This window comes from Dryas octopetala, chromosome 2 (genome assembly GCF_963921425.1).
Source record: "Dryas octopetala chromosome 2, drDryOcto1.1, whole genome shotgun sequence".
NCBI lineage: Eukaryota > Viridiplantae > Streptophyta > Magnoliopsida > Rosales > Rosaceae > Dryas > Dryas octopetala.
The window spans coordinates 19,505,034-19,518,659 of record NC_141367.1 but is presented as its reverse complement, the minus strand read 5'-3'; positions in this window follow the sequence as shown (position 1 = coordinate 19,518,659).

Below are 13,626 nucleotides of genomic sequence, written 5' to 3'. Positions count from 1 at the left end.
TAGGGTTCAGGTGAGAAGATAAAAGACGGATTTTCCCCGAAGTTACCTATCCTAATTATAGGACTATTAATTCTTACCCAAACATGTTTGACTACACATGTTCTATAGGAAACATGTGCATTAATGTTGGTATGATCCCACTAGAGTTAAAATTGTATATATGTTACCTTCAATTCCCAATTAAGAGTCAATAGTACGTATTATTACTATATAATATTCTAATTATATGGTTGTTCAGGTTGAGTGTCCACTTTCCACGAGAGGAGGAGAGGAGGGGAGAGTGACCAATATCAATTTGGTAACAACATGTAGAGGAAAGCCTTTCTAGGTCACCTTTCCATTTGAAATATATATGCTTTAATGTAACCTAAGAAATTAATGCACCCCCCACTAATGCTAGCTCTGATGATGATCACCCTTTTTTAAATTCATTCCCATTAAGGTGGTGGCTCATTTTCTTTCTCAGGGTTTTAGCTTTTTGGGTTTACTTTAATCCTGAGAGTACTGTTTTAGGTAGACTACGGTGTCACAAATACATGGTGTGTTATCCATTATGTATGTTTCTGTCGAGAAAGCCTGCATGGCTATTGGTTAGTGGATGCCAAATTGCCTCTCTCTGGTTGACAAACCAAAAGCCCACAAGTGCATGCATTAATGCAGGAAGTGGATTAGATATGGAGCATCTAATTTTCGTTACAAAGATGTAAAATTTTATACGTATTGTTTTCGTAAAAGAAATTAATTATTTAGTAGATAATTATAGTAGTTGGTGGGGTAATTTAGTTGAAAATGCTGTACAATTGCTTTCCATGCATGCATCTAAGTTTGATCTTCTCTCTCGAATAAAAAAATATAAAATCAAATAACTAAATAATTTTAATTTGTTGTTTTTTATAAGGATAATTATTAAACATAAATCTAATAATTAGACCATTGAGATCCTAAGGAGATTAATTCTACCAAAAAAACTCAACTTGTTAGGTGATCCTGTCTATTAAACTCAGAGGTACTGGGATCCAACTGATCGATTATATGTAGTCACTTCTATTTAGAAAAAACCATTTGCCTACACGACTTAAATACATGTAAGAATATATATTGGATATTCATAACTTTATGAATCAATTAACAGTGAATTAATTTGATTCTTGATAGATATCAATTTTATGCTACCTATATATGTATGTATTTGGTATTTTTTGGATATATTCCAAGAGAGATATACGTGGATTGCTGGATTCTATATGAATAAATGCGATAAGTGTTACACGCGTAAGGTGAGTACACCACTAAGGATAAAGGACGCTTTCTCTGCGAATAGATGATCAAATGCTAAGCAAGCATTGGTGAAACTAAGTTATAATGTGTCCCCACCATTAATTAACGATCATCCTTTGGTTTCCATTAAAATTTTATGATAGCGTCACTTTACATAATTCGATCATTCGGAAAAAAGTAATTAATTGAGGTGTTTCTTTTTTAGTGGGAAGATGATCTCTGGTCAAAGTGTGACTATTTTTCAATAAAAGAAAAAAAGAAAACGAGATAATATTGTCGATCCCTTGAGAGTTGAGAGTCAGAGAGTGATCAAATTAATTTCGCTTTGAATATATGATGATGATAACCAGTAGAAAAAGAAAGGGAAAAGTATGGTGATCGAATAAATATTGAAAAGAAGACGAAATGCACGTTTGGGTTGTTGTGCAATATGCAGAGGAAAGGAAAGGCAAAGGGAGCAAAAAGGGAATGTTTGAAACAAGATTTGAGAAGAGAAAATGGGGAAAATGAGATTTATGCTTAATTACAAAAAGTAATGGGATAATGGAATTTTGCTTTATATGAATTTAATTATTTGTATCACATATATTTATATCTTACATTGAGGGTAGATCCCATCTCACTACATAAAGGTTAGTGATCATAATGTCAACAACCACGAAGTTTGAGGTTAGGTGTTCTCTATGAACTAAGCTTAATTAAGCATGACCTTAATGTTAGCATAGTTCCATATTTAATTGAGTACATTTGAAATATGTGGTGTATATATAAGCACATGACACGTGCTCTTTTTTTTTTTTTTGATGAAAAGAATGGCTGCTTGCATTAAGGCTCATCCCCAGAAACATCTCTCTCAACAGTGAGAGCAGAGAGTAACCAAGAAGGAAAAAATTCCTTCCACAGTACAGAGGTATCTAGATTAACAGAGTGTTGAGCAACCAAGTGTGCTAGCCTATTACATGATCTTTTACGAAACTGGATAGAGATAGAGGAAAAGGTCCGCAGGAGAGGACGGGCCTCATCGAGGAAAACCCAAGCCGCAGGAAAGCCCTCCATCTGTGTGAAACATCTGACTGCATCCTGGGCGTCGGATTCGATGATGCACTGCTGGAAGCCGAGGGTCCTGGCCATCTTGATTCCTTCGAGGATAGCTCGCACCTCAGTAACTTGAGCGGTCCAAGCACATTGGAAAGGCATTGCAATGGCAGCAAGTAGTTCACCCGCGTCATTGCGTGCCACAGCCCCCACCCCCCGGGAGTCACGAGAGATAGGGACTGCAGCGTCAACATTGATCTTCACTGTGTTAGGGGGGGCCTCCCAACAGGCATGTTGGTTACCAAGTCCAGGAGATGGCTTCAGATTTGCAGTTCTAAACTCGTTGATGTACTCCTCTGTTTTGGTCAGTAGTTGTGCAGCAGATAAGGAGGGGGAGTCATGCAGGATACAATTTTTGTCATGCCACAGCAGCCAGGCACCCACACAGAACCATTCAAGCTCAAAGTCAACAGCCGTATTGCATATTGCAATAAATAAATCAATAAAATCCCTAGGCTTCCAAATATGAGTAACAGCCTCTAGAAAAGAAGCAGCCCAAAGGTCTTTGGCTTAATTTGCAGCAATCCCACAAAGAGTGAATCGCAGTTTCATAGTTCTTCCCACACCTAATGCAGTAGGGGTCATGTCCAATATTTCATTTGCTCAAAGCGACTCGGCAAGGGAGAATGTCATGTAGAGCTTTCCAGATGAAGATTTTGATCTTTTGGGGAATGCAGATCTTCCATAATTTCTTCCAAATAGGGGATAACACAGAGGGGGAGCTAGAAGAAGCGTCAGATTGCAGACTGGATTGTCGAATGTTTCTAGCCACCCAATAGCCCGAGCGGACAGAGTAGATGCCATTTTTTGTGTGAAACCAAGCTTGTCTATCAGGGGCATTGAGTTGTCCAAATGGGAGGCCGAGGATAGCCTGCGCTTCCGGGGGGGAGAAGGACTTTTTAATTAGATCAACATTCCATGCTCCAGAGGTGGTTTTTAATGCTGAGACAGTGCAGTTGGCATCCAAGCATATGGGGGATGAGATCATAAATGTTGATGGGAGGGGAACCCACCGGTATGGTATATGGAGACGTCGAGCCCATCCCCAATTCTCCAAATTAGACCCGTCTCCAGCACTTCTCTTCCCCAGAACAGACTTCTCCACATATAGGAAGGTCTATGCCCAAGAGTGGCATTTAACAGGCTAGATTCTGAGAAGTATTTTGCTTTCATGACACGGCTTACCAAAAGTTCAGGGGATTGTAGCATGCGCTAGCACTGCTTTGCGAGAAGGGCTTGATTAAAGGATCGGAGGTCACGGAAACCGAGCCCTCCCTCCATTTTCGGGTTGCACATTTTCGACCACCGAAGCCAGTGTAGACAACGTTTGTTCCCGTTCTTACCCCACCAGAAATTGGTGATCATACTTTCCAGTTCGGTGCAGACATTCTCAGGTATATGAAAGCAGCCCATCACATACATTGGCATAGCAAGTGCTACAGATTTAATGAGCACTTCCTTCCCCCCAACAGAGAGAAGTTTTTCTTTCCAACCTGATAGATTTCTCCTCAAACGATCTTTGACCTCTTGGAAAATGATCCGTTTGTTTCTTCCTGCAAGAGTTGGTAAACCCAAGTACTTCTTATGGCAATGGACAATGGAAACCGAAAGCGTACCTTGGATGGCCAGTTTTGTGGCCGGATCGACATGGGGGCTGAAAGTGAGAGCAGATTTCTGGTAGTTGATTTTTTGGCCCGCCGCCTTTTCGTAAAGGTCAAGAATGGCCCGGAGGTTTTGACAGTCAGTAGGGCGGGCCTGAAGGAACAACAAACTGTCATCCGTAAAGAATAAATGGGTTATGGAAGGACCTCCTCTGGATGCCGCCACACCCCTAATAGCCCCACAGGTCTCAGCTTGAGTTAATAGCCTTGATAACCCTTCGGTACATAACAAGAATAGGTTTGGTGAGAGAGGGTCTCCCTGACGAAGTCCCCGCTGAGGAGCAATCCTACCGCTTATCTCCCCATTAACATTAATTGCATAAGACACCGTCGTTACACAATCCATAATGATCTTAATAAAACGATGATTGAAGCCCAGAGAGTTCATCACCTGTCTTAAGTATTCCCACTCCACCCTATCATAAGCCTTGGCCATGTCAAGTTTCAGAGCAAGCTTTGGGCTGCCAGATGGTCCTTGCTGTTTCATAGAGTGCATGAGTTCAAAAGCAACCATGGTGTTATCAATGATGTGACGTCCAGGGGTAAAAGCAGTTTGCGGCTCAGAAATGATAGCAGGGAGCTCATTCTTCAAGCGATTAACAATCATTTTGGCTATTATCTTGTATATCACATTGCAGAGCGCAATGGGTCTGAATTCCAGAACAGTCTCGGGGTTTTGCTTCTTGGGGACCAGAGTGATGAAGGTGTGGTTGAGTTCGGCGACACTTTTCCCCTCATTGAGAACTTCAAGGCAAAGCTTAGTGATATCATGACCAACAATGTCCCAAAACTTTTGGTAGAACAAGGTCGGCATCCCATCAGGTCCAGGGGCCTTAGAGGGGTGCATGTGTTTCAGCGCCGCCTCCACCTCAATCCCAGTGAAAGCCTGTGACAGCCGGAGATTCATGTCGCTTGTTACTTTGACTGGAATGGCATTAGTAACCTCGTCAACCCTGTAGCAACCCTCCGAGCTGAAGAGCATGGTATAATAGTTAATGAAAGCACCCTTGATTTCCTCCAAAGAGTGACAACTTACCCCATCAGAGTCAAGAACTTGAGATATGAGATTCCTTTTGCCCCATTGTTTTGCTTTTTTGTGAAAGTAGGATGTATTTCGATCTCCTTCCTGTAGCCAAGTGACACGTGACCGTTGTTTCCACATAATCTCCTCCCTTTCAAGGAGGTCATTAAACTTGAAGGCTAAAACCCGCCTCTCGAGTGCAAGGTTTGCATTGTGTGGCCGCCTGTCAAGTCTTCCAATGTCTTTCTCAATTTTCTTCATTTCAGTGTTGAGCTTACCAAATACAGTGGAATTCCAGTCCGTCAATTTTCCTGCCACGTGAGCAAGCTTCCCCCTGATAGTTATTTCATCCCGGGTATGCCAAGCCGTTGCGACAACCTGCTTACACGACTCCTCTCGGAGCCATATAGCCTCAAAGTGGAATCTCCTTTTCCTGTGTCTTGGTCTAGCAAGCCAGTGTGGTTGCAGTGCCCTAAAATCGAACAACAGAGGACAGTGATCCGAGGTGGTGGTGATTAAATGGCGGAGACTGATAAGCTGGCAAGTGTGGCAGAATTCTGTATTCATTAGACCCCGGTCCAGTTTCTCCTTAATGTTTCCATCACCAGGCCGATTGTTGTCCCAGGTGAAGGGGCTACCCTCGCTCTCAATTTCAGTCAGATTACAATCACTGATAGCCTCGCGAAATGCTTCCATTTGTCTCGGAAGTCGCAATCTGCCTCCCAATTTCTCAGTGTCTCTAAGTATCTCATTGAAATCTCCAAATACAAGCCACGGACCGGTTGGGCCATGAGAGAGTCTACGGAGCAATTCCCAGGATTAGATGCGAAGTTGTTGGCTTGGATGACCGTAGAAACCAGTGCCTCTAAATTTTTGCCCGACCCCCAGGCTAAATAGGGCATCAATATGACCTGTAGAGTAGGATAGGAGGGATACAGAGACGCCCTCCCTCCACATTAGTGCAAGTCCTCCTCCCAGACCCACCCTATCAACCGCAATGCACCCTGCCATTCCCAGTTCAACTCGCACTTTCTCCATTTGTAGTACAGTCTTCTTAGTCTCCATTAAGAAGATCACGTCGGGATCTTGTGCCTTGAGCAATCTCTTCAAGGCTCGGAATGTGCGTGGGATCCCAAGCCCCCGCATATTCCAACTTAGGAGCCTCATTGTTCGTGGTGGGCCGGGTTCTCCGGTCCCACCACTTCGGCAGCAATATCAGCTCCAGGTAAGCTCACTGTAGTCTTCGGTTTTTTACATGGTTCAATCACTCCACTGTCATCCAAAATAGTTTTGCGTTTGTTCCCAAGCATTGGGACAAGTTCCATTGACCTGGCAGCTGGGAAGGTTTCCTGAGAGTTCTTTCTTCGCCATTGTCCTTTCCTTTTGGATACAATTGGTGTGTCGCTGATAGCCCTCCCAGTTGAGGCTTTAGCTGTATCAGTGAGTTGGGTCATGAGCAAATGCCCCAAGTCACGAACATCAGCCTCTGGGGAAGCCAGAGGAATTTTGTGGGTCACCCCAGTACTAGACTGCTCTATTAGCTCACCTAGGTTGAAAGGATCTCGTTCTGTGATTTGAGTTAAGCTCTCAGGGTCAGAATTCTTCGGCCCAGTCGTTCCTTCCTTTGTCCTCTCTATTGCTTTGCTTTCAGCCCCTAGCTTCAGGTTGTCTTCCCTCTCCAGTTAAGAGGTGTTTGCATTGTCAGCCCGTGTAAGGTTTTCCCCATTACTCACTTTGACCTTGTTGTTGTCTTGTTTCTTCCATTTAGCCCCACTGGCGAGCTGTCGCCAATTCTCTTCAGCCCATTCCTTTCGAATTGTCTCAGCCCCGGGAATAGTAGGTTTGGGGTGTGCATGGCTTACTCTTGGGTTCTCAAGATCTGATATTCTATTGGCTCTAGAAGTAGCAGCCCCTCCTGGCCCCACATCCTCCTCAAGTAGGATAGTATGAGCTCATCTGTGTCCCCTTTTGTTTCGTAGTTCTCTTGCCACCACTTCTTCTATCACAGCATCAACTTCCTCCGGGTTCTCATCCGCTCTGCCAAACTCAGTCGGAGTGAATTTTCCCGGTTCTCCCTTTGCATGGAGCCAGGCATCCCATTGTTTGATTGGGTTTTTCTTCTGCTCGTCTGTAACAAAGGGGCAGCCCTTAGAGTTGTCACCAATCCGTCCACAATCGAAACAGAATGGGGGTAGACGTTCGTACCGGAATTCCGCTGTAATTAATACTCCTTCATCTATTATAATCTTCTTGATTCGTGGGAGGGGTCGTGATACGTTAATGCGAACTCGGATGCGCAGGAAGCGCCCTACCAAGTGTGCCTCAAAACCACCCGCAACTTCCAGGCATTGTCCGATGCCATCCCCAATAATTTTTCCGATCTCCTCAGTCATGTAGTTAAAGGGGAGGTTATGGCACTGGACCCAAAGATCAGCGAATTTCAGATTCATTTGGGATGGGGAGATACCCCCACTCGGTTCTTCCAAGAGTACTAATGCCTTATCAAATGTCCATGGTGCCTGCCTGATGATCTGTTCTCTATCCTCCACGAAAGTGAATGTGAAGAGGAAGAGGTTGGGGCCTAGATCTTTGACCGAGACATGACCCATGGCATCCCAGAGTTTGAGCATGGTGTTCTTGAAGGCTGTTCTGTTGAAAGACTTTGATGTCAGGACTTGGCCAACCAGGCTTCGCCGTAGTACTTCCTGGTTGGTATCGGTGTTTGGCTTGGCAATGGGGATTGCGTCGACCTCTTCTTCTGTGAGTATCAGTGACTTCGCAAAACTGGTTTCGACTTCTTCCATGGTTCAAAGATCAAGACTTGGTTCAATACTGATTCACAAACAGAGCACAGAAATTCACAAACAAGGATTGGAACCCAGCGATCACGATGGGATGGAAAACACCCTAACCCTAGCCGTCAGGAATTTGGCTTGTGAGTTACGGTTGGAAAACTAACTCCTACTTTTCAGGGGAAGAGTACCCTAAACATGCACATGACACGTGCTCTTAATTTCCTGGAAAACCTGTTTAATTTCAAGAATATGTAAGTGCTACACATGGGCTTTACATGGTTTTAGAGCAGGTGTACCACAAAATTAAATATATGTTGGGTTCGTATCTCGATCTAGTCGTGCATGGAGGGGCACTACCAAGTGACTCTAGCCCTGACGTTGAGGGAGATTGTGAAATATGTAGGGTAAGTTCAAGTGTATGGACACTCTTTCCTAGCTTTGTAAGCGGGTTTTAGAGAATAAATTTTACTCATGGGCTTATATATATTAGTATGGTGTTAACACCGAGGCATTAGCAGTTGTAGAGCCAGGAAAAGAAAATTAAGCATATATGGTAAGAGTGTTTTGGTAATCTTATGGGATGTTTTGCGGAAAAAATATAGTTTTTTTTTTTCAAAAAAAATAAAATTATATGGAGATCGAATGTGAGAGGAAGGTGAGTGTGTTTAGCATTATATATTGATATTGTTGAGAGAAAAATTTCACGTAAAAAAAATGTGAGGACTTAAAAAGATTGAGTGAGTGATGATATTTGAAAAAGAACGGAGAAAGAAAAAGAAAAATTAAGGCTGCTATTTGGTAGCTAAATAAGTTGGAAAAGAGCTGTCAGCTGCCGTACTTGAAGTGCTTCAGTGAAGTACTATTAAGATAGAACTAGAAGCTTGAAGCATAATATCTTCTCCGATGGCTTGGGTAATGGGTGCTTATGGGTCATGTCTTCCTTTCATCTGATAAAGACCCTTGATATATTCAACCATTGCAGACTACTTCAGCCTCGAGGCTACGGCCTAGCTTTCATTCTTGGGGTCAACTTGTCCAAGCATCATGGAGACATGTTCAATCAAAACCAAAATCCATGTCACTTGCAAAATTTTTGTCCTTCTACTTTTGTCAATCTCCAATTCTTGCATATACATGCATTTTCATCATTAATTTTTGGTCTGCTCATAACCTCTAGGTGCTAGCCTATATCGAATTTTACTAATATAAACCGTGAAAATGGGTGAGTATATATATCATTGTTAAAATTAACTACAGAAATAATAATATTTAGAGTTATAAGTTGAACCGGGTTGATATGGACGTCGACACAACTCAACCTACTTGGACCGAATTAGCACAGACCGGTTTGGTTTGTCATACATTTTACCAATTCAATTGTAGGAGAAAGACAAATTAAAAGAAGCCTTTTTAGTGAGTGGGAAACGTGAAAATTAATGAGTGATAAAAGAAAATTAAAGGACCACTTGGGTGTATATGATTAGCAGAGTATATGTGAAAAATTGAAAGAGACAGTAGCACTAAAGCAAGTGAGCAAAGGAAGAAAGAAAAATAGTGGATGTATGCAACATATTCTTGGCTCAGTCCTTGATTATGTGGGTCGATCTGTGTATTTAATTCATTAACCTCTCATTTCTAACAGGGCAATTCATACTCTGCTATTGTTATTTAACATCTGTCCACATCCACAATTGGAATATTGTTGAACCAATAATTTGATGTAGCATCAAGCTGATGTCACAACAAGAAATTAATTTGGCCTAGCTAACATTCCATGATCAAATTAATAGCACCATGATCACTGAGTGTAATGCACCGAAAACCCATTAGAGAGTTTACAGTGTAAGCACTACACCAAGGATCTTATAAAGATAAATTAATTCATTTTTTTGTCGGCATTGCTAAGCCTTGCAACAATTGGTTAAAGGGAGGCATTTGTAGACAACAAAGAAAATGAAGAATAGGTAAGCAAAAGCTTGTAATTATTTCTAAGATTAGAAAATTGTTTTTCTAAGTGATGCCTTTTCACATACAAATGGCGATCTATTTGTATTACCTGAAGCTAGGTGAGGTATAGAGATTTACATTAATTGATTGAATTTAGGATGAACCTAGCTAATATTGAAAGGTTAGAACATTAAGTGATCATTTAGAAGCCAAAGATGATCATTTATGTAGCTTAATTACATGAACGAAATCAATATTACTAAAATGATTATATTTTTAAATCATAAAACTACGTTATGTAATAAGTGATGTATGAATTACGTAACTGATTATATTACATTATGTAATAAGTGATGTGTGAATTACGTAACTGATTATATTACATTATGTAATAAGTGATGTGTGAATTACGCAACTGATCGATTATAATAGCTCATATAATAAGTGATTGGACCCCACCTGTCATATAATGTTGTTAACTACGGTTGTCTAAAAATGTAATCCTAACTCTAACATCAGACCAAATTAAAGTTTGGAATATTCGTGAAAGCATATACCATCCTCATCTGAATACTAACCTATTACATGCAACATGCACCAGAAGTTTGGGCTATTCATGCTTATCCTGAATGCATGCATCGAAACATTCAAATAGGCATATCTAAGAAAGAAAGCATAATGCGTCCAAAACAAGGTAAGGGCAGCCAACTTTAGCGATGATGAAAATGCGTGAATCATATATGCGGACAAAATATTGTTATGCCAAAAAAAGAGAGAAATAGTGTGCAAACTGTAATGTCGTGCATATATTAATTAAGGGATGCATGTGCAGTTTATATAAATCGTTTTCCATTTAAGGGATGCATGTACAGTTTATATATATGAATCGTTTTCCATTTAAGGGATGCATGTACAATTTATAGATTGATATGATCATGTGATATCAATACCCTCATTGATAAATTGGCACATCAAAAGCATATATGCCACGATCGATGAGGAAACATTACTAGTTTTGTCCTTATTCATTCATAAACAGACCTAGTATAGTCTTTTCAAAATAAGGAAATTGAGCACTGATGATATACATGCATCCATGTTAATTAATTAGTGTTTAAGCAGTCACTTTATTCTTTGCACATAAGTTGTAGCTAGATAACCCATAATCTCATCATCTCTGCTTTTACTTTTGCAATTGTGTTTATATTCAAAACTACGTAGTTTTAAATATAAACACAATTGCAAAATGATAATTTAAAACGATATCATTTGTTAGCACACGAGTATAATGAGGAGGATCTCTTTTAATAATCTTCAGGTCACTTACCCTTTATTCTCTCATACTTTTCTTGCATTTTTTATAGTTAAATATATCCAAACTATAAGCAGCACACATTTTTCACATCAGAATCCGGCCTGCATATATAGTGCAATATTGATCCCGCAGAACATAAATTTTAGTACTGCAGCGTAAGTACTACGTGGAATCAGCACTTATTATCAATCAAAATAGTCTAATACAGCTTCTAGCTGGAACTTATAATTGTGCAAAATATGACAGAAATTGAACTGTTGAAAAAAAGTTGAGACCCCCGAGAAAATGAAGTTCTGGACTAGTAGTCTAGTGTTGTTAGCTAGTATACCAGAATTTTGGACGCTTTAAAGAAATTCATGGGAAGGGGCCATTCCATCATCTTTTTTTTTTTTCCACTGATATAGACCTTCGCATTATCCCACCGCAAGAGTCCCTATTGCCATCTCAATCATGCATGCATATGTAGTTCTTCAAGAGCACAGTTCATACTATATAATTAATGAGGTGATCAAGTTGTCCATCCATTGCGGATACACATTAAATCTAAACAACTAGCTGTTGAGATGTTTCCACACCTCAAATGTTAAGCTAGCCTTCCCTTACAATACATATAAGGTCTCTTTCATTCATTGTCAAATTAGTTTTGGTTTGATACTCAAAACTTCTATATGATATCAGACTATGCAATTCACCTATTAGGTCTAATTATCATTTAGCCACACATGTTTCATGTCACTAACATATAAGTTGCTCAAAGTCACAAAGGAGGCGTGTTGAAAGTATATTCCACATTGAGAATATTAAACCTTGCGATATAATATAAAATGTTTTGAATCTCTCTATACATATATTTATCAATTTAAACTCAATTTAAGCAACTAAAAACAATAATAGATACCCTCTATAGGATTTTTTTTTTTAGACAAAATGTCAATGAGAACTATTAATAAGATAAATTATTATTTACATGTGTGATTCTTAAATTGGAAGTCGTGAACAATATGTCAAAGAAAACGTTATCTTTTATCTTATGAGTGCTCGATGAAAGTCGCTAGGAAGGCTAGCTTATATATATATATAAGGAAAGTACATACTCATTTGATCCACAGAAAATGAATGGATAACAATGATACGAAATGGGTACCCTAGCTTTAAGTACTAAAGGGAGTGAGGACTATACCCTACAAGTTAGTGATGCCACCCCTCATCAGCAACAAGAATTCACAAGAAACTTATAAGGGGCCTCACGTTTATGTGTTTAAGTGGGAAACAATTGTTGGTGTGAGTCAACACATGTGATTATTGTGTAATTATTAGAATTAATTAAGTGATTTATTAATTCCTGTATTTTAGTTATAGGCCCATGTATATAAACCACACTTTGTGGTCTTATTCTTTTAAGCAGAAATAATATTGAAAACCCTAAACCTACACCTTCTCTGTACACGGTATCAGAGCATGGTTTTTCCATTCTACTGGTTTTTTGAAGAATTTTTTCCAGAAAAAAAATTCTACTGTTTAGAAATCCTACTGTTCACCTTCACTGCTGAAACACCAGCCCTCCACCACACTGCCCCACACGAACTTCCTACAGCTCTCGATCTTAGACGACGCCGTTGCCGAGTCACTCGCCGAGTCGAGATTCAGCGAGTTCTTGAGCGACGTGATTGCCTCAGACACGTTCCGACTCAGCCTCTGAAGCCTCTTCTGCATCGCCGACGACTCCTTCACTCCGACACTGGCCGAACTCTCCACCATCAGCGACGCCGACCACGACGCTCTTCCTCTGCCTGCGCGCATCCGCCATACATCGACCAGCAGCGACGCCGTCGCCTGCCCGCCTGCCCGTCGCTCGCGTCAACCACCAGCAGCAACGCCGTCGCCTGCCCACCTACCCCGTCGCTCGTGTCAACCACCAGCAAGTCGCAGCTCCGCCTCTGCCTCCGCGCCTCCACTTTCTGTCGACCAGCAGTGACGCCGACGCCGTTTCCCGTCGACCCACCATCGTCACAGCACCATCACAACGACGCCGACGCCGACGCTGACGCTGTCTGATTCTCTGCGTGCTGACCGATCCTTTGTGCGCCGACCCACTGCACCGAGAGACGCCGCGCCTCCACCTTGTGCGCCGACCCACTGCACCGTCCTCTCTCTCTGCTCCGTCTGCATGTGTGCGTCTCCGGCCGACTATGCACGGTGACCCATCTGCCTGGGCGCGTCTCCACCTGCTGGTCAGTGGCCTATTGTTATTTTTTGCTTTACTGTAGCTGTGCGGTGGACACTCTCTTTGTGCAAGGAAAAAAAAAATGCTGCATTCCAGGGTGAACTCTGTTAATTCCTCCAACTTTGTTGTCAAGTCGGGTATCTCTAACTCTGCTTTGAGTACTTCTGCTTGTACTGGTATCGTTATGTTTTTAGTCAGTTTTCATCTGTCTGTCCTAAACCATTTATTGTTAATGCCAATGGTGTGTCATCTCCTGTTCTAGGGGGCGGCACGGTATGCTTCTCATCTGA